Here is a 22,909-nt window from a genome sequence, read left to right on the forward strand (position 1 = left end):
TTTACCCGGACTTACAAACTTCTACCCTGATCTACCACAGCCTAGATAATCTATTGCCTCAATTTATTCTGTTTTACAGGATTTTTGAGTTTTTCTTTTCTGCTTTTGAGAAACTTTTCATGATTATTTGATTTTAGATTCGATTCCTTTTGAAGTACCAGACCTGTTGTAACCATTCAGTAGTCTGATCGAGTTTTGTTGTGTATTAAAATTTCACTATTGGACTTTGACTATCTCGGCGATACATATCTATATCTTTACTTCTCTTTTGAATATATGGTATCATACCTACCTTTTGAATAACCTGTTGATCATTTGGAAAGTCATATTTTCTTGGAAATTGTTTTCTTGAGCTTTTTATTGAGATTTATTGTTGTACTGAGTAATAAAAGTACATTTTTGGAAAGTTCTTCAATTTTTTTTGTTGAGATTTGGTTTTGATTTGAACAACATGCAGCCTGCTACGGGTGCTAAGCCAAAAACTTACGGCATTATGACTAGGTCGACAAGTCAAGCAGTGGGAGAAGCTGCTGGAACTGAACCAGGTACCGGATCAGGTATCCCAGCTAGCGCTGATGGCAATGATCCGCCTACACCAAACGAATTTGCAAGTCCACCTACTCTTTCGCAAGTAAATGAGCAACCAAGCACAATTACTAGACCTTCTTTTAGCCCTTTGACTATTCGTGGAAATGATGAAGATCAGGTTGATAGGCTTAGTAGCACAGGAGTTCTTGAGGTAGTTCAGTCCGCCTTAGAGGCCACCCAAGCATCAATGGTTGAAACCATGAAAAAGGAAATGCAGAAAGCGGTCGCTGCTGCAGTTCAAGCTGCTTTTTCTCAATCTTCCGTACCTCCAGCTAATCCTATTCACAGACAAGAACCACATTCTCAAAGCATCGATTGGCCTCATGATTTGCCACCACTACAAACCGATACCAGACATGCAGGATCGGGTAGTAGAAACCAGGAAGTCCCAAATCGAAATAGGGAAGATTTTAGCAGGCCCAGGTATCCATATCTCAGTAAGTGGGGCATTAAGTTTGATGCTACCCCAAAGACACCAAATGTCGAAGATTTCATCTTTCGAGTAGAAAGACTTCGAAATAGTTATGGCTGCCCAGAACCAGAATTGGTTGATGAATTTCATCATTTACTGGAAGGCCGTCCTTGTCAGTGGTACTGGGGTCTGATCCGTCAATATCCAAATTTGAACTGGGAGAGTTTAAAGCTGTGTATAGTCAGGGAATTCCAGCGTTTTCAATCAAATCTTGATGTGATGAGGCAGATTATGGACAGGAAGCAGGGTAGGGATGAATCAGCTACTCAATATATAGATGCCATAAATAGTCTGCGTACTCAGTTGAGGGAACCTTTGAAAGATTTTGAAGTTATAGACATCCTCAAAGCTGGATTGAAACCCAAACTTGCCCATTTAACATTTAGTGGCACTTTTTATTCGGTGGAACAATTCCGAAATGAAGTTAGAAAAGCTGAAGAGTTTCTTGAAAGGGAATCGTCGATGAGATTTAGGACAGGCCAACCCCCTCGAATGATAAATGAAATTAACGATTCTGATTTTGATGATTTAGTCCATGATGTTGAGGAGTTGCGTTTACGGCAGAAGCCAACTGGTGTTTCCAAAAATGAGCCTTCACGGTGTTGGAATTGCGGCAGCAATGGCCACATTTTTAAGAATTGTTCTAGTTCTCATCGTTCAGTATTTTGTTTCCGCTGTGGATCACCAGGGGTTACCACTCCACAATGCAATCAATGCAAACAAATTAGTCGTCCTTCTAATGTTTCTAAATCAGAATCCATAGCTACTCAGACTGTGGACTGACTAGGCTTATCTGATGTTTCCACTTCTACAGATCCCATCCTTTCTGATCCATGTAGTGTATTACCCAGACTTTCCGACAATATTGTCAAAACCAAACCTGATTTGACTTTGCCTTTTCATATCCGAATGGCCAATTACTTGAAGACTAGAGAGCGCATTTTCAATTCTGAAATTTCGTGCAAATCTGATGTTTTCGTTTCCAAACGAATTCTTAAAGCTCGCGAGCGGTATAAAGTGAGACGCCTTAAGAGACTTTCTGTTTCTTCTTGCACTTTTTCTGATTCTAAATCCAAAGACCCTCGTCCTTTTCGAGAAGTCTTAGTGAATGGTATGTCTGTATTAGCATTGTTTGATAGTGGAGCAACGGTGACGTGCTTAGGCAAAGATTGTTTATCCTTTGTTGACAAATTGAATTTGAAAATTATTCCGGTTTTTAAGTGCAGCGTTGGTACTGCGAGCGGACAGCGTGTATCTTGTGCAGGCAAAGTTAAAGTTCAGCTTAGTTTTAATGGTTTAACCAGATCCATGGAGGTTTACTTGATTCCGGGCCTTGAAAATTTGATGTACTGCGGCGTCGATTTTTGGAAAGAGTTTAGCGTAGCACCCAAACTCATAAGCAGTCTCGAGATCGGTTCTATAGGTGAGGATTCTGATATGCACATTTTATCGGATGATCAGTTAGTCCAGCTTGAGAAAGCTAAAGAGAGTTTTATGGATTTCGAGAAGCATGGTCTTGGGAAGACGCATTTAGAGGAGCACGTGATTGATACCGGGGATGCGGTCCCGATTAAACAGCGTCATTATCCCGTGTCTCCCGCCATAGAATCTCTCATCTATAAAGAACTCGATCGCATGCTGAGTTTGGGGGTTATTGAGCCCAGTACGTCACCGTGGAACTCTCCAGTCACCTTGGTCCGTAGGGGTGAAAAGAATAGGTTGTGCCTAGATGCACGCAAGTTGAATGAGGTCACCATCAAAGACGCGTATCCTCTGCCGTTTATAGACGCATTACTGGGTCGTCTCCAAGACACCTATTTTATTTCTAGTATTGATCTTAAAGACGCCTTTTGGCAGGTGCCCTTATCGGTAGACAGTCGTCCGAAGACCGCGTTTACAGTGCCGGGGAGACCACACTATCAATTTACCGTCATGCCGTTCGGGTTGTGCAATGCAGCCCAACGGTTATGTCGGTTAATGGATAGTGTGATCTCACCGGAACTGAAAAACAAAGTCTTCGTTTATCTTGACGATCTTTTGGCAGTCTCACCCGACTTTGAATCTCATGTGGTACTGCTTCGTCAAGTAGGGGAAATGCTGTCTAGGGCCAATCTCACGATCAACTTGAAAAAGTCAAAATTCTGCAGGCGACAGTTAAGGTACCTCGGATATATAGTGGGTGAAGGAAAACTTAAGCCGGATCCGTCCAAAATAGATTCGATCACCGACATACCAATCCCCAAGACAGCTCGGGAAGTTAGACGATTTTTAGGAATGGCTTCATGGTTCAGGCGGTTCATTCAGAACTATGCCGAAATTACAGCACCTCTCACTAGGACCTTAAAGAAAGGCAAACCTTTCTCTTTTGATGATCAGGCGATAGAAGCTTTCAATAAGTTAAAAGTAGCTTTGACTACTAGCCCTGTCCTCCATCATCCGGTGTTTGATAAACGGTTCTACGTCCAGTGTGACGCTTCAAACCTTGGCCTAGGTGCGGTCTTGTACCAACTGGACGCTGTTGGTCTGGAACGTCCCATCGCCTTTCATTCTGCGCAGCTCTCAAAGGCTGAACAGAATTATTGTGTGACGGAGCGGGAGTGTTTGGCAGTCATTAGTGCGATAAAGAAATTTCGCCCTTTTATCGAGATGATGCCATTCACTGTCGTGACGGATCACAGCGCGCTGAAATGGCTGATGGGGCAGAAGGACCTCAGTGGTCGGTTGGCAAGATGGAGTTTAAAGTTGCAATCCTTTAATTTTGATATTCAGCACCGCAAGGGATCACAAAATGTGGTAGCCGATACACTTTCTCGCGTTCACCTGGACGAAATCAATATGTTTGTTGACGAAATGCCTCTTGTAGATTTAGATTCACCCGAATTTAAAGGTGAAGAGTACTCTCAATTGATTAGCATGGTACTCGAAAACCAGGACAGTTTACCGGATTTGAAGGTTAGCGATTCGTTTGTGTATAAAAAGACACTCCCGTCAGATGGTACTCCGGTACATGAAAATTTTATATGGAAACTATGGGTTCCAAGTTCTTTAACCGAATCACTTATTGAAAAGACGCACACTTCTTCGTTAAATTGTCATTGCGGAATTGGACGTACGATCGCGGCACTGAGGCAATATTTTTATTGGCCTAAGATGGCTCAACAAGTCCGAAACTTTATCAACCACTGCATTGTTTGTAAGCAATCGAAAGCTCCGAATCATATTTTAAGACCCAAGATGGGCACCGAAACCGTTACCGATAGGCCGTTTCAAAAGATTTTTATAGATTTTATTGGACCTTTTCCGAGGTCAAGGTTGGGAAACACGTATATCTTTATTGTGTTAGACCACTTGACAAAATTTGTTTTATTGAAACCACTAGCCAAGGCGAACTCGAAAAACGTTATCAAATTTCTGGAATCCGAGGTATTTCACAAATTCGGCGTGCCACTAATTGTTCATTCCGATAACGGAAAGCAATTCACTTCTTCAGAATTTTCTTCATTTTTAAATAAATATGGATGCCGACAGATTAAAAATGCCGTGTATTCGCCACAGGCGAATGCATCGGAACGCGTAAATAGGACGATTATCGCGGCGATCCGAACTTATGTTTCGGAGGACCAGAGAGACTGGGACCGGAATATATCGTCTATCGAGTGTTCTCTGAGGTCCACAATTCACACTTCACTTGGTTGTTCACCTTATTTTTCGTTGTTCGGCACCCATATGATTACGCACGCGAGTAGTTATGAATTAGCACGTCAGCTCGGGGTTTTGGAAGACGGATTGGTTGAGGTAGTCCCGAAACACGATATTTTGAATTTAGTCCGCGAAACGATTAAAACGAAAATTCACGATTCTTTTGAAAAATCTGCTGCACGGTATAACACAAGGACTCGCGACGTCAGTTTCAAACCGGGGCAGGAAATACTTAGGCGCAATTTTGTTTTAAGTGACGCTTCGCGCCATCTTAATTCAAAGTTGTGTCAAAAGTTCGTAAAGTGCAGAGTTGCCAGACAGGTTGGAACATCTCTATATGAAATTGAGGACTTACGCGGTAGGAAGATAGGCGTCTACCATTGCAAGGATTTACAGCACATGGTGCCAACAAAATAGTTGCCCGGCTTTAGTTTTTTATGATTTTTCTGTTCAATTTTGAAATAGGGTCGCGGTTCTTCCCCACCTTCAACATACTTCGGTTAACTTCCCGAATCAGTATGGCTTCGGCAGGCCTATGCCAACATGTTCGGGTTTGTTATGTTAACCGTTTACATTAAACAAAAAAACCATTGAAACCGAGCGAATTTCGTAAATGTAAACGCACTATGAGTGTCGGCGTAAGGAACGCCGTTAAAAATATTAGGCAACCGAATTTTTGACATTTCGTTTTTTGAAAGGTGGCAACATTTTAGCAAATGGCTCATTGCAGCCAACTTAATGACCACTTGCAAGAACAAACCACCCGAAGAGAACACGAACACAAGCCGGTCGAAAACAATATTTGCAAACGTAGCGCGAATTGTTCTAAATTATTCTAAAAGGAAAGTTTCATTCCAATTGGAGTTGGAAATTGCTTAAAGTTTTGGAGCCATAAAATATTTTGTGTAAATCAATTTTCATAGCATTGGAAATTAATTATAAAAGGTGAGTTTTTTTATACTCAATGAGAAAATTCATTTGCACCGAACAAAAAAAGATTTACACAAAACTTTTATCTTCTCTAGAATATCCCGTTGGTTAACGGTACCTCATCGTCATGTATCTATTCTAGGTACACGTTACCAACGTGGGAAAAAAGTGCATGATTAATGCCATTGAAATATTAAAAAAACCATATGGAGCAAAAAACCAACAATCCCGGAACGATCCTTTTAAATTTTTTTGGAAGCATTAGAACATCCTGCCCTAGATTCGATAGTGCCTGATCATAGCCTCGGAAGATTATTGGATTAGCAGAAATGATTTTCTCCGTTCCATCGTCCAAAATTTGTGAGCGCGTAACTGCAACCCCATACCAGGCTGTGTGCTTTAAAGCAATCTGTTGGATAACTTCACCAACCGTCCGCAACATTGTACAATGCTGCCGTTAGAGTTTTGGTTGTAAATTCTTTTTATGTTGCTGTAATCACACAACCTCTCACTATCTATAAAGGCTGCTAACACCTGCGCCAAGTAACAGTTAACTACCGCTCATGATCGCCAGTCTGTCTGCTACAAAGAAATCGAAGACTGCTTATCCTAATTAGCAAACTCTGTGGTAAGCCGTAAATCACCAGGCCTATACACCAGTAAGAGCAACCGGAGTAAGTACTAAAAAAATCCAACCAGCTACAAGTGAAGCAGACAAACATCATATTCATTGGTACCCACCACCTTCAGTCATAGACGGGAGGTGTGGGCTAAGTTTTTTTTACGTGTCCCTCGACGGTCAGCCGAGAATAACCCAGCATTATCCATGAAAACATTCCTGTAATTATTCTGTATAGTGAAACCCAATAAGTAATTTATATCTAAGCCCAGTTTATTCGCTCTATTCGGGGTCCTCTATCACGTGCGAAACCTGATGACGTTGCCATAATCTTTCCTAACGGTACTTAACAACACGTGTGTTGTATAACGGATTTTTTGTTTCATTGGGGTTCTAAGTCTTCATACCCACCTGATAGCCTTCCAATTCGGAAGCCTATGAATTAATGATTTGAGACCAGATCAAAATTAGTGGTCAGTGGATTTTAAAATTTTTCCTTTTGCTATTCCAATACTAGAATTTGTACCAATTCAACACCAAATTTTGATCAATTTTAGAATCAGATCGCTTTATATTTCGCAATCAATACCAAATGTGCATACCATTAACATATTGGAATAGAATTGATACAAATTAGTTTGGGAAAGTGAATCAAATCCAAAATAGTAATTCATTCAAATTTGATATTGGATCCAAACGTTTTCCACGATCAAATTCATAGGGAATCTAATTTTGGTAGCAAACAAAATCAAACGTGGACGTTGGCTAAAAACGAATCGTGGCATTTTCAATTGAAGTTTGAACATGATATATTGGATCTGGACCAGTTTTAATTTTGTGCTTATTTGAAATCGGATCCGGTACCATTTTTCAAATTTGATTTTGTTTCTATCCCGGTGTTGATTTCAGACCAAGCTTCGTTTCAAATCCCAGTTGAATTCGGAATTATATCCTGACATCATTTTAAGATTGGATTTTTATCGAGTTTAAATTTGGTAACCCTTTTAATACTGATTAAATTACCAATTCATGCTTCGGCCAAGTTTTTAATCGAGCCGTATGTAACTTTGAAATCCAATTTTACTTGAATTGAAAATAAGTTCTGGAATACTATTCCTGATTTTGACTTGGTCTTAGATCATTCGACGAAAAACGGGTTGTGATTCTCAGAAAAGAGTAAACTTTGAACTCTGTGTATAGAAACTTGTTAGATACAGGGTCGCACGTGAAGTGGACCTATCGATTATTAAATTGATAGTAAAGTACATATTTTATATAACAGTCGAATTTTTATTCATCATTTTGCCTCATCTCAGATCATTGAATGAATTTACTTGAACTTTCTCATAATTTATTTATGCGAAATACCCATAACCCAAAATGTTACCCTATCCCTTACTATTAAGCGTACACATTTCCGAACGTTATCCCAATTGTAAATAGTTGCCTAAATGTACCCGTAACCCACATTGTTACCCCATCCCATACCTATAAGTTTATACAATTTCGGCGATTTTTTTTTTTTTTATTGTTAATGTTTATCCCAGCTGATTTTTTTTTTTTCCTTTTTAAATATTGGCTTCAATCTATGAATTACGTCGTCAATCAGTTTATAACCTCCGTTGAGCTCAATAGGTAGGGTTAACTCCTAAAGTACATATATACGAATTTTTATTTGCGAATACTAAATTTTTCTAAATTAGAAGTTGGGATTGACATCCAAGAACCCACATAAATATTTTGCTTGTGATGTTGACAAAGTCAAAGGTCATTAAATTTGTTATGAAATACCTAACTAGTCTTAAGAACCATAAATTTTGATAAGAATATTTTTCTACCTGAATAAATTAATGTTGGATCTCGTATATGCAATTGATCTTTGAGCATCATTATGTTCTAGTTAGATAAACATAAAGGTAACGTAGAAGGTAACAGCCAAGGGAACTTTTGGGAGTCATCATCATTGATGAGGCTCATTGGGGATTTGTGTAGAAATCCATTGGGAGGGTAAGGTAACCCAGCAAACATCTTGGGTACCATCAACAACAACAACAACTTTAATTCTTTTGAATTTAAATAAGCATTTTTTTTGACTTTGTGATTGATAATGAATCAATTTGTTTATGTCTGGTCTGGAGTGGCCAACTGAGCTAGACCGAAATACTTCAATGGCAAGTGCATACCAGCGACACCTAGGTATGCCTCATTCCCCTTTACACTCCGAACTAGTTACATAACAATAATGTTTTTAAAAAATCCATGATTTTAAAAAAATAAATAATAAAATTGTTAATAATTTTTTTATAATGTTAATTTTTTTGTAATGTTAAATTTTTTGTAATGTTAATTTTTTTTTTAAATCTAATATTTTTAAAAAATTCACGATATTAAAAGAACTTCTAAAAACCCACGAAATTAAAAAAATATATTTTAAAAAATCCAAGATATTAAAAAACATTTTACAAAAATTTACGATATTAAATATTTTTTTAAAAAATTCAAATTTTAAAATTTTTTTTAAAAAATCCTCGATGGTAAAAAAAATATTTTAAAAAATCCACGATGTTAAAAAAATATTTTTAAAAAATCCACAATGTTCAAAAATGATTTTAAAAAATCCACGATGCTAAAAAAATATTTATAAAAAAATCCAAGATATTAAAAAACATTTTTAAAAAATTCACAATTTACAAAAATCTATGATTAAAAAATATTTTAAATAATCTACGATGTTAAAAAATATTTTTAAAAAATCCACTATGTTCAAAAATATTTAAAAGAAAATCCACGATACTAAAAAAAAATATTTATAAAGAAATCCAAGATATTAAAAAACATTTTTAAAAAAATTCACAATTTAAAAAAATCCATGATTAAAAAATATTTAAAAAAATCCACGATATTAAATAATGTTTGTAAAAAATTCATGATTTTAAAGAACATTTTTAAAAACTCCACAATGGCAAAAAAATATTTTAAAAAATCCACGATGTTAAAAAATTATTTTCAAAAAATCCACTATGTTAAAAAATATTATTTAAAAATCCACGATACTAAAAATATCTTTAAAAAATTCACGATATTAGAAAATATATTTTTTTTTAAATCTTCGAATTAAAAATATGTTTTTAAAAAATCCAAAATATTAAAATATATTAAAAAATCCACGATATTAGAAAATATTATTTAAAAATCCACGATGTTAAAAAATATTATTTAAAAAAACCACGATGTTAAAAAATATTATTAAAAAATCTACGATAAAAAATATTTTATAAAAAAATTCACTATATTAGAAAAATATTTTTTTAAATCCGCAAATTAAAAATGTTCTTTTAAAAAATCCAAACAATTAAAATATTTTTTTAAAAAATCCACGATATTAAATAAATATTTTAAAAATCTACGTTTAAAAAACAGTTTTTTTAAATCGACGAGGTTTAAAACTCAACGAAGTTCAAAAAAATTTTTACAAACTCCACTATGTTAAACAAATATTTTAAAAAATCCACGACGTTCAAAAATATTTTTAATAAATCTAATATGTTAAATTTTTTCTTTTAAATCTACGGTGTTAAAAAATTATTTTTGAACAATCCACGATGTTAAAAAATATTAATAAAAAATTCACGATGCTTAAAAAATGTTAATAAATAATTTTCCACGATGTTTAAGAAATATTTTTAAAAAAATCTACAATGTTTTAAAAATATTTTTAAAAAAATTCACGATGTTTTAAAAACAATTTTAAAACCATCCACGATGTTTTAAAAATAATTTAAAAAATGATGTTAACATATTATACTTTAAAAAATCTACGATGTTTAACAATTATTTTTAAAAAATCCCCTATGTTTAAAAAATATTTTTAAAAACTTCACGATATTTTTTTTTTTTTAAATCCACGTAATTAGAAAATATTTTTAAACAATCCATGATATTAAAAAAATACTCCAGATATTAAGCAATCAAAAATTATTTAAAAAATACCCACGGTATTAAAAACATATTTGTAAAAAATACACGATCTTAATTATACCCTCAGCATTTATGCTAACGAGGGTATATACACTTTCATACGGGCAAAATGTGCCTCATCGAAATAATGGTTTTAGACCCTAAGTATGTTTGGACGAAATGTGTTTCAGACAATTTGGAGTCGATTGAGCAATGTCCGTCCGTCCGTCTGTCTGTCTGTCTGGCTGGAGCGCATGATACCTCTCGAATGGATCAATCGATTCCATCCAAAATTTGGCTTTCGTAATATTTTGTCCAAACTTAGTTTAAGTTCGAAGATGGGCTATATCGGTCCACCCCTTCCGATACCTTCCCCACAAAAGTACGAAAATGTTCGGAAAATTTGTGCGCACGATAACACTTGAAGGAAGTAACCGATTTGACATATACTTTGCACATCGTGAAATTTCGACTAAACTTAGATGAGGTTCCAAAATGGACTCAATCGGTCCACTCCTTCGGGTACCTCCCACACAAAATTTCGGAAAATTTCAGATTAGGACCCGCTCTCGAATCGCTTTGATTTTTGTTACAGCAACTTGTATTCTTTTCCCCCCATACGACGGTACAAGTTTTATCAGGGCAAGTCCAAACTTTGGATCTCCTAATATTTTGTCAAAATTTAGTTTAACTTCTGAAATGGCCTATATCGGTCCTCCCCCACAAAGGTTTAACATTTGTGTCTTAGTGCAGTTAATTCCTAATCCACATTTTTGTCAGCAAGTTCGAATGTCCAAAAAGGGCAACAAAATTCTGAAGAGACCTTAACTACATTCGATCTGTCCGTAGGTGAAAGTTTCACTTCACATTGGCTGAGAGTATATATCTGTCGGCAAAGCCGACTGACGCTTTTTTACTTGTTTGAAAAAATGTTTAAAAATCCACAATGATTGCTTTAAGTCTGGACCCCATTGGCTTAACTCCATCATTACTCGCTATTATAGAGAGTAATGTTTACAAAACGCGCTGACAGCCTTGCAAAATTTACTGATCGTTACCAATATCATGATTTCATCCCGGCGAAGGATTATCAATTGGCTTTTCAGTTTTTGAAATGATGATTTTTTAGTGAAAACTCTAACTCTTTAAGTATCGAGTATTCTCATGTAAATGAGAATGATGCTCACTTTGCTCACTAAAAACGAATTTTCTTGGTTTGTTAGTCGTTAAAAAATATTTTTTTCAAATTCACAAATTTTTGGTCTGTTGGTCCTTAAAAAATTCACAGTCCTTAAAAACTATTCTTTAAAAAACCCACCCCTCTGTTGGTCCCTGAAAAAAATATTCTATGAAAATAGTGGATTTTTTAATGTCCTTGTAATATTTTAAACATTTCCCTTTGAAAACCCTTAGGATAATATAAAAATTCCCTCAGTGTATATTTTCGCAAATAGAATGTTGCTGTTGTCGTTGTATCTGTGAGTGTTGCTGCTGTCGCCCTGTTGTTTGTTTCTTTTTTGGCGAATAAAAAATATTTTCACATGGGAGCTTCTTTGAATGAAAATTAGTGCTCTCCATTTTAGTTGTCCCGTGAACACGAGCGTGATGTGATTGAAATCGGAAAAACCAAACGGGGAACACAAAAATATGAACTCAGTTCTTATTCTTATTTACGTTGGCAACACAATATTGTGTTTTCATTGGGGAAAACCCAATACAAAATAAAAGAAAATCTTAACGGATTTGATCGTGGCGGAAAGAATCGGATGGTGGAATTGATGTGAATTCAATACAAAATTACATTAATTATGACCGTGAAATTAAAATAAAAAATAATTATTTCCTCGGAAAAATATATGGAGTGGCAATTTTGAAAAAAGGTGTTAAAAAAATTGGAGAAGTGAATTCAATTGAATATTAAGAAAAAAATAATTATTAAAAAAATTACATTAATTATGACCTTGATATAAAAATAAAAAAAATAATTATTTCCTCAGAAAAAATATTGAGTGGGAATTTTGAAAAAAAAAGAAAATATTGGCAAAAAATCTTCGTGTGGCGTTTACAAACAAAATGTAATAAAAATAAATGATATTGTCATTATATTTGTGTAAATATTTTTAAAAATAAATTATGTTTCATTTTTCGACTATGCACAACAAATTTGTTTGCTGCTGTTACATGCCTAAGGTGTTGTTGTTTTTTTTTTGTTGTTTGTTGCATGCACCACATTCTGTGTAAAGATCGGAAATGCCTTCAAACATAAACAAAATTTCCTCATAATTATTATCGTCATGTTTATTTTCTTAATCTGCATGAACGATTGACTGCCTTAGTGAGTGAATGAACGAATGTGTGTTTGTTTTGTCACTGCATTTCGTAAAATTGTAAATACAAAAATTCTTAGGAAAAGAAAAACCCAACAAAAACAAGAAATAATAAATTTCCGATGCAACAAATCTTTTGGCGCTGTGATTTTGTGGATTTTTTTCTTACGCCGACTAAAGATAGCGACGAGAGGACGACAACATTGTCGCGCCGCCCCAAACCGGATATATACTTAAACAAATTGCATTTTGCGTTCACATTAACGTTTTTTCTTTCTATCTTTTGTCTTTGTTTTTGTTGTCGTTGCACTGACGTGCATTGTGTCAACGAAAATTGTTCATTTTCGGAATTTTATCAACATCAACCGGCAGCATCATCATCATCGCCATTCTCTCATCTCAACAACATCTGGGATGAGGCAACAATTTTCTTCAACTTGAACTCGTTAATGTTTTATTTTGTTGTTGTTCGTGCTTCTTTTTTGTTGTTGTTTTTGGAAGAGTGTTGATGTGTTTCTTCTTTCTATGTGCGAACAACGGCCGACGAGGCCAACATTCATGCCATTGCTGAAATTCTCTTAGGCGTTTATCACCACCATCACCACCCGTCATTTGTCTAAGAACAGCATCTTTTAACCTGAAGCAAAAAACATTTTCTTTAGAAATTCAAGGTATTTTCTTTGTGCGTTTTTTGTCTTTTAAATTTAGACTTGAACTTGAAAATTTATTTTCTTTCATTTCATAGTTTATTTTTAATAGCCGTTTTTACATAGAAAATATATTCTATTTCTACTATATATGCTCAGGATGAATGTGTAAACATATGTTTGTTTGCATAGTTTGATATGAATATGTTTTTTGTTTCTTTTTCTTTTCTCAGTTGGAAACTAAAAGAAGGAAATGTGTTTTTGGTTTCTATTTTTCTTCAATAATAAAAATGAAGGTAGTTATGAAAAACATATAAAATGTCTTTATGTGAATTTTTATAGTGTATATGTAGCATATAAAGAAATTCCGATTGTATTGCATAGCATTTGGAGATAAGAAGATATTTTCCTTAGGATGTGCTAATCATAAATGTGATAATCTTAAAGCTTATAAAAAGTGAACAACAATGTTCAATGCCGTTTTGCTCTGCCTTTAGTCTAAAGAGGTTATGGTAAATTTCAAATTTCCTTTACAATTCCATTGAAAAAAGAATTAAAAAAAATTTTGCGAGCACATCCCCGAGTTTTGGTACAAGTGTTAAGAAAAAAATGGTGGTTTCAAATCTGTTCGCGTTCACAAAATTGATGCGCCCAGAAGTTATGGTGGGTTTTATTCCCTTATAAAGAAAAAATATTTAAAAATTCCCTTTGTGTTGTAATTGTAATAAGAAAATGTATATATAAATCGGCAGCATAATTTAATATCTATCCGTAGATGTTTGTTATTTTCGCGGAAAATTAAAAAAACAAACTTTGGAGTAAATTTTATTTATTCTAACTCAGAGTCCATAAAAATCTCAAAAAAAAAAAAAATAATTAAAAATACGTACAGATTCTAGACAATGCGTAAAAAAATGTGAGACCAAATTATAAATATTAGGTTTATAGCTTGCATATTACAGCAACAACAAAAGACGAAATCTTATTGTTGGAATATTATTTCAAAAATATAGTTGTTGGTTTAATACGAAATATTGGAGAAAAAAATTTTGGGAATTATTCTACCATTTCCCTAAATTTCCATACAAAACCTGAAGTATTTTTCCAAAAGTTCTGCAATTTCCCAACGTAAACTTAAATATCTAAAAAATGGTACAACCAAGAAAAAATTACACAAGCCAGGCTTGTAGAGAATTTTTACAGCTATATGATTTTCAGGTCCCATATTGATAAGACTTGCCGTATTCAAGCAAAATCGCGAAACCTTACAAAAAAAAAAAAAAAACCTAAAAATATTACCTGAGCTTCTTTATCTCAAAAATTTTTCAACCTGGGAACAAATCATAAAAGCGAATCCTCTAGAGAATTTTCACAGCTACAACATTTTCTTTAGGACTTGCGGTTTCTAAGCAAAATCATGAAACCCTAAAATATACCTAAAATTGTGAACTTTGACCGCGATTTATTTCAAAATCCCTCCAGCGATTTTTTTCTAATTTTTTGATTTTTCTCATCTATGGACATTGCTGTCTCAGAATCCGCAAAAACTTTCCAGGTGTAAGCGGTTTTCATATAAAGTTAGTTAAGGTGCACCCTTTATGGCATTGTTTTATAAGGAGACAATACATTCAGTACATTGTCCCAATTTCAGCTTCTATATGTCAAAAATGGTAAAACCTACGAAAATAATATTAGGGTCAATCTTGTGGAGAATATTCACAGCTACAACATTTTCGTTAGACTCATTTCGATAGGGCTTGTGGTTTCCGAGCAAAATTGTGAAAACATAATAAAGCCCTAAAAATTTTAACTTTGACCGCGATTTATTTGAAAATCCCTCTGGTGATTTTTTCGTTTTTTTGATTTTTTTCATCTATGAACATTGCTGTCTCAGAATCCGCAAAAACTTCGCAGGTGTAAGCACCTTTCATTTAAAATTTGTTAAGGCGCACCGTGGTATATTTTGACATATTTGCATAAAATGAGCATATGCAAAACCATATGCAAAGATTTGTGGCCTGAATATTCCACCGAAATGTCTGAAATTTGGTATTAAGTCATCGTTGGGGGTATGAAACTTTACACCAGAAATTTGTCCGCATAGATCCACGTCTTCATTTAGCCCTCATAGAACGGTACCTCCCAATTTTCGGTATTTTGAAAGTTGTAGCCCAAAATATCGCACCGAAATGGCTGCAATTTGATATTAAGTCTTCCTTGGGGGTATAAAACTTTCCACCTGAAATTTGTCGGTATAGGTCTACGTCTTCATATAGCCCCCATAGAACCGTATCTCCGGATTTTCGGAATATTGAAAATTCTGACCTCAATATCCCACCGAAATTACTGAAAGTTGGTATTTAGTCTGCGTTGGGGGTATACAACTATCAACGAGATATTTGTCGGCACAGGTCCACACCTTAATATAGCCCCCATAGAACGGTATCTCCCGATTTTCGGAATTTTGAAGGTTGTGGCATCAATATCCCTCCGAAATGGCTGCAATTTGATATTAAGTCTTCCTTGGGGGTATAAAACATTCCATCTGCAATTTGTCGGTATAGGTCCACGTCTTCATATAGCCCCCATAGAACGGTACCTTCCGATTTCCGATATTTTGAAGGTTGTGGCCTCAATATCCCACCAAAATTACTGAAAGTTGGTATTTAGTCTTCGTTGGGGGTATACAGCTTTCAACGAAACATTTGTCGGCACATGTCCACACCTTAATATAGCCCCCATAGAATGGTATCTCCCGATTTTCGGTGTTTTGAAGGTTGTGGCATCAATATCCCTCCGAAATGGCTGCAATTTGATATTAAGTCTTCCTTGGGGGTATAAAACTTTCCACCTGCAATTTGTCGGTTTAGGTCCACGTCTTCATATAGCCCCCATAGAACGGTACCTTCCGATTTCCGGTAGTTTGAAGGTTGTGGTCTCAATATTCCAAAAAGCGAAGCACTAAAAAGAGAGAATTGGAGATCTTTTCTTAGTTCGGTCTATGGAACAAATGTTCTGTAATGGGCCAGGTAAGTAAGTAAGGTCTCAATATCCCTCCGAAATGGCTGCAATTTGATATTAAGTCTTCCTTGGGGGTAAAAAACTGTCCAACTAAAATATTTTGTTGGTTTACGTGCATAGCCCCCATAGAACCATACCTTCCGATTTTCGGTATTATGAAGGTTGTGGTTGTGGTTCTACATTTCTCTATTTTATTGACTTTTCTGAAGAGAATTTTAGACAGAAAAATATTACACACGAACATTTTTGTACCTATTATTGAAATATTTGTATAATGCATAAATTTTGCATATGCACATTAGAGTGGTTTTAAAAAATCGATGTCGAATTTTTTTATGCGGCAACCTCCTAAAATGTTTAGTTTTGTTAAAAATTAAGATTGCCAAAGTTTGAGTGCAATCGGAATATGTTAACACGTGTCACTGGGGCCTCAAAGTTCCCATGGGCCCTTTATATAGCTAATATTAAAATCTGACCCGTTTTTCAAAATTTTTTGTAGAAGTACTTGTTTAGCCACTACAAAGAACTGATAAACTGTTTTCATCGATTGGACAATAAATGTGGTTTGTTGAGTGATTTCTTTAAAATTCACCTTTGGCCCTATACACAAATTTGTATGGGACCAAAGTGGAATTTTCCCAAAATCACTCTACAGACCACATTTATTGTCCAATCGATGAAAACAGCTTAGACTTTGTTTATACAACCAAAATTGTGTGACATGGTTTTAGACCCCAAGTATGTTTGGACGAAGTCCGTTTGAGGCAATTTGGAGTTGAATTAGCCATGTCCGTCCGTCTGTCTGGTCACAATTTTCATATGGTAATATTATTCTAGGCATAGATTCCACACAAAATTTGAAAAAAAGTAACATTTTGCAAAGGCTACATTTTTTCGGGGGGCAAGGTAATACTTCTTAAGAAAATGGCCTAAAATCTCCAAAAAAGCCTGCTGGCACCAACTAATCTGGTCGAGAGTTACGAAGGGAGAAACCGATTTGGTCCAAACGTTGTACATAGTATTATTTCTTACTGACTCGGATTATGTCCGAATATTGAATACAGCGGGCCATTCTTTCGCGTACCTTCCACACAAAGTTTGGAAGGAGTGTAGTTTAAGGACTCGTCTGGGATCGTTTTTAAATTTTTGGCAACATGTTGTGTATGCAACCCTAGTTACGAAGGTACAGTTTTTTCGCGAGCAAGTCCATACTTCCTGAGAAATTGTTTACTTCTTTTATTTAGGTTCGAGGTTGCCGGCACAGCTGACTGATACTTTCTTAATTGTTTCAAATAGATGTTTGTTCTCTGTACACTAAAATATGTTACATAGTTGTAGATTGATTATGGCCGACATAATCCTTCGGTTATCCATCCCACAAAAGTTCCAAATTTTTTGATTAAGTGCAGTTTAAGGGCTGTTCGATAAACATTTTGAAATTTTTACAGTATGTAGTTCTTGTGATCATGATTACAATGATAACATGTTTTTTTGTGGGTAAATATATACTTTCTGAGCTCTAAAAATGCTGACAATGCCCTATAACTCTCCAATTAAGTGTCATATTTGGCCAAATTGTAACACTTCTTACAAAAGGACATTAAGTTCCAAGAAGGATACCACTCCCACAAAAATGTCAAAAATTTTTTTATTAAGGGCAGTTGTCTTTGCTGTCCTTATTACAACCATATAATATTTACGTGGGTAAATCCCTATTTCCCGGAACAACTTTCCAGTTAGTTGGCACGATAACTCTCGAAGGGAGTAACCGAATTGGCAAAAATTTTCTACATTGTAATAATCTTTCATAGTTCGAAGATATACTATGCGGTCAACTTTTTTCGGGGACTTCCCCCAGAAAAGTTGATTATGTGCAGTTTGAAGGAAGCTAGAGAAATGTTTCGGAATTTTAACCGAAGGTAGTCTTGATAACAATAATATATTTTATTCGTGGTTAAGTTCATACTTCCGCTTGTTTTTCAACACCGGATTGACCCGGAACCATACAACATCCGTGTTCCGGCTTCACTTCAGCGTGCATATGTTTGTGTGTCACCGTGGTGCAATGATAAGCACACACACACTGAATGCCCACACACAGAGAAGAGATATTGTTGGAACAATCATATTCTAAGAGCAAAATAGTGTATTTTAAAAATCTGAAAATATTTATTGTTGTTTCAACCATATATTTTTTATTAGGAAACATGATGACACAAAATATATTGTTGCGCCAACAATACATATTTTAAGAATTTTAAAATACACTATTTTGCTCTTAGAATATGATTGTTCCAACCATATTTTTTCTCTGCGTGCACATTTTCAACGGTGACAAAAGTAATTCAGTCATGTAAAACTTCTCTACAGACAGGACTAGGCGATAAAAAGTAGGTCCCTATCATTGAGCTAATATGAATCGGGGTGCACGCACTCATTGCTATGAGAGGAGCCTTTCTTACCACTTCGGGTATGTTTTTGGGAACGTATGTTTGTATGTATGTATATATGGTTGATCAGTATTATTTTAGTCCGTGTCGGAAGGGAAGAAAGTCTAGAAACAATATGGATATGCTCGGTTTGTCATATCCGCATCTATCACAGTCAAGCATAGATTAGGGGCAATAGATGTCGAGTGGTTACACATTAGGGGTTGCTCTGGACTCGTCCATGTGTGTTACTACGACAGGGACTATGTTGCTGCGTGAGCACGGTCCCCAGTGGGTCTTCATCAGAATACGAGACTACTCCGTAATATCAATCGCACACACAGCAATCAACAATCTCGTTGCTGTCTCAGAGAGTTAATCAATCACCGCTTCAGAGGAGTACCCAACCCTTCTGATGTTCAAATACCCGTGAGACCAAATTTCCCAGCATAGACGGCGGGACAGGCAAATGAAAGTGATGACTAATGGGGCCAACCTCGAGTGAACCCAGAGTCAGGGGGCTGACTCTTGAAATTAGCGGCTTGGTTGGTAAACAAAAGGGGAATGTGTGGCTAGATAATCTGAAGTGTTGCAACATTGGAGTCTGAATAAATGAATTGTGGTCAACGGTTAAGTCAATCTCGAACGTTTGGTGGGGCAATGCTCATTGATCCAAAGTGGTGTGCAAATTATTTTAATCGACAATATGTCGAAGTGAAACATACTATGTCGCATGAGATCACTTCCTGTCGAGGAGGAACCACTACAATTTAGAATAGATGATGTAGAATAAATGGCGTCCATAGGAGGATCCAAAAGAATTGAAGACTTCCATAGGAGATTTCTATCGAACTGAAGGCCTTCATATTGAATAGAAGGCCTTCATAGGTGACTTTTATAAAATAGAAGGCTTCCATAGAACGATCTATATAATGGATTCTATGCAAAAAAAGGAGGATCCATAGGAAGCTTCAATAGAATTGAAGACCTTCAAAGGAGGCTTCTATCGATCAGAAGGCATCTATAGGAGTCTCCAATAGAATAGAAGGCTTCCATAGGAGGTTTCTATCGAACATAAGGTCCCCATATAGAATAGATGGCTTTTATAGAATACAAAGCCTCCATTAGGAGATTTCTATAGAATAGAATGAACCCATAGAAGACTTCTATGGAACAGAAGGCTTCCATACCACGATCTATATAATGAATTCTATGGAAAAGAAGGATCCATAGGAATCTTCAATAGAAGAGAAGACCTTCAAAGGAGGCTTCTATCGATCAGAAGGCACCCATAGGAGTGTCCAATAGAATAGAAGGCTTCCATAGGAGCTTTCTATCGAACATATAGATTATATGGATTTTATAGAATACAAAGCCTCCATTAGGAGATTTCTATAGAATAGAATGAACCCATAGAAGACTTCTATGGAACAGAAGGCTTCCATACCACGATCTATATAATGGATTCTATGGAAAAGAAGGATCCATAGGAAGCTTCAATAGAATTGAAGACCTTCAAGGGAGGCTTTTATCGATCAGAAGGCACCCATAGGAGTCTCCAATAAAATAGAAGGCTTGCATAGGAGGTTTCTATCGAACATAAGGCCCCCATATAGAATAGAAGGCCTCCATTAGGAGACCTCTATAGAATAGAATGAACCCATATGAGACTTCTATAGAACAGAAGGCTTCCATACCACGATCTATATAATGGATTCTATGGAAAAGAAGGATCCATAGGAAGCTTCAATAGAATTGAAGACCTTCAAAGGAGGCTTCTGTCGGTCAGAAGGCATCTATAGGAGTGTCCAATAGTATAGAAGGCTTCCATAGGAGCTTTCTATCGAACATAAGGCCCCCATATAGAATAAATGGCTTCTATAGAATACACAGCCTCCATTAGGAGATTTCTATAGAATAAAAAACCCATAGGAGACTTCTATAGAGCGGAAGGCCCCAGTTGGAAGTTTCATAGGAGGTTTCTATAGAATATAAGGCCTACGTAGGCCTCCATACGTTTCTAATTTTGTCAAAAACCAATTTTTTGGCCTATTTCTAATTTCCAACATGGATCTTCTGATGTGAAGCACCAGAGGAATGTTATTTTCTTTGTTGCATAAAAACTACATTAAAAATAATTTTGTATTTATAAATATAACCTATTAATTTTTGAAAATAAAATATAAACACATTTTTTTTTGCTGTAAACAAATTTCGATAATCTAAATTTCTTTCGATTCTATCTATGTTTTTTTTTGAAATTTCCGCTATTAAATCATGTTTAAATTGGAAGCACGTTTCTTTTATATGTTGAAAATAATTTGTTTACAAAACATAAGAGTGATGAAAAAAATGACGACAAATCAACAGCATCCAAAATAAATTCATAATTTTTGGGAAAACACATAAATGATGTCAAACAAACTATGTATGGATTTTCATATTTTTTGGATTACCAATGTTCAATATGAAATATTGTAGAAAATTCCAAAATATTCGACCTAAATATTTGGCATATCTTTATTATTGTAAAATAAATAATTTATTTTTTATTGTAGCCGAAATTTGTTAAAACATGGTTGTGGTATGTTGTTCAGAACTGTTGTTGTTATTGTTGCAAATTTTGTTTTATGTTAAAATCAATTATTTGAAATGTTCTCTGTTCTATTATGTGGCAATAGGGTTAATAATTTACATGCTTAATATGATTTTTAATATTGAATACAAATAAACCTACATATGGCAAATTTTTAGAAATTTAATTTAAATGGGGGTAATAATAAATTAACCATTTGCATTTATTATTACCACCATTTGCTTTGCGATTTCGTTGAGTTTAGGGGGATTGGATGGATTTCGATTTAATTTTTTCTAAAAAAAATGTTATTAAGTTGCCAGTTATTTTACAAATCTAAGAAGGATTTGCCATTGATCCAATAGTTTCGATTTTTTTTATTATTTCTTTGAATAATTAATATCGTATACATTTATAAGTGCCTAACACATTTTTTATTGGTAGGTCCAATTGCTTGCCGTCTATAGATATATTTATATATCTGAAATTATATATAAACATTTTCTTAAACACATTGTTATGTGTATATATTTCAATGATATTGTTAATACTGTGTTAAATGTTTTTTTTCTTCATCTTGGCACGTCAGGTCGACCTTGTGTTTGACTGGCCATTTTTGCCGGATGAAATATTTGTTCACTTTTTTTGTTCTTCAAATTTATTTTCATTCTTGCCTTTTGAATGAATGAATGGAATGGGAATGTGTTTCACATTATTCAGATGTTTCCAAGTGTATTTCGTGGACAATGTTTTTTGTTTTGGGTTTTCTTTTTTTATTAAAGATTTGGAAATATTTTTCGCATTAGAACAAAGAAAATGAAAATATACATTTCTTTTTTTCAAAACAAATGCCGATGTTTTATAATCGACAAAAATTTTTGTATTACAAATTTTCAACATTTTTATTGATTATTCGGTGGGAGATATTGAAAAATTTGGATTTTCAATGTAAAAGAAGTATTGGCTAGCAACAACTTAATATAAGATTGTAGTGAAAGAAGTCACATAATCAGTTGGCTTTGTCGAGATCCTATGATTACACCTATGACTGATCTGAAAAAAAAATAATTTTCGTGGTTGAAAATTCGTGGTTTTGAAAATGTCAAGCGTATACTTTAGGCGTTTGTGGGTTAGGTACCACAATCAGTGGGCTTAATTATTCCATAAACAGATACTACAGATAATATGTTACAAGAACATCACTTGCTCGAGGAACTTTGGGTCCATTAACGAGGTAACATTCGGAGATTAAATTTACGAGGGCTGCACGATAACGATCTGGCCCAACAATGAAAATGCGAATATTTACCATCAAATATAGTTTTATTGTTTTCTTAACCCAGATAAAGCCAGTGGTCGTTTAAACGCCACAAAAAAATGGTTGCGAAAATTTACGTAAAACTCTGTTTTTTTTCGAATATTTTTGTGGGGTGTTTTGCATTTTGTTATAGTATTGTCTGTTATCTGTCATTTCACGCTTCATTTGACCTATACATTTCCACTCAATTGGCCTAAAACCCAAGCTATTCCAAAAATCGACTTTTTGTAATTTTCCACTTTTGATGAAAATTTAAATATGCGACAAAAATTTAATCATAAATGTGGAATCATATAAAGTCAGGTATTTGTTAGGAATATAGTAAGA

General features: G+C 34.9%; 1 protein-coding gene across 21 annotated transcripts in view; it reads left to right on the top strand.

Moving 5' to 3' along the window:
• RtGEF (Rho-type guanine nucleotide exchange factor) overlaps positions 1-22,909 on the top strand; it is a 145,635-nt gene that overhangs the window by 49,453 nt on the left and 73,273 nt on the right. For 4 of the 21 annotated variants that reach the window (XM_073971101.1, XM_073971098.1, XM_073971099.1 and 1 more), the window contains exon 1: positions 11,847-12,340. The exons of 8 other annotated variants lie outside the window; for them this stretch is intronic. The gene's annotated coding sequence lies outside the window, so the exon portion shown is untranslated. Of the gene's footprint in view, positions 1-11,834; positions 13,264-13,472; positions 13,536-22,909 lie in introns of those variants that run through there. 9 more of the 21 variants (XM_073971100.1, XM_073971105.1, XM_073971112.1 and 6 more) reach the window with 6 other exon arrangements.

The sequence above is a fragment of the Musca autumnalis genome, unplaced genomic scaffold (genome assembly GCF_047663935.1).
Source record: "Musca autumnalis isolate F117 unplaced genomic scaffold, ASM4766393v1 scaffold_2, whole genome shotgun sequence".
NCBI lineage: Eukaryota > Metazoa > Arthropoda > Insecta > Diptera > Muscidae > Musca > Musca autumnalis.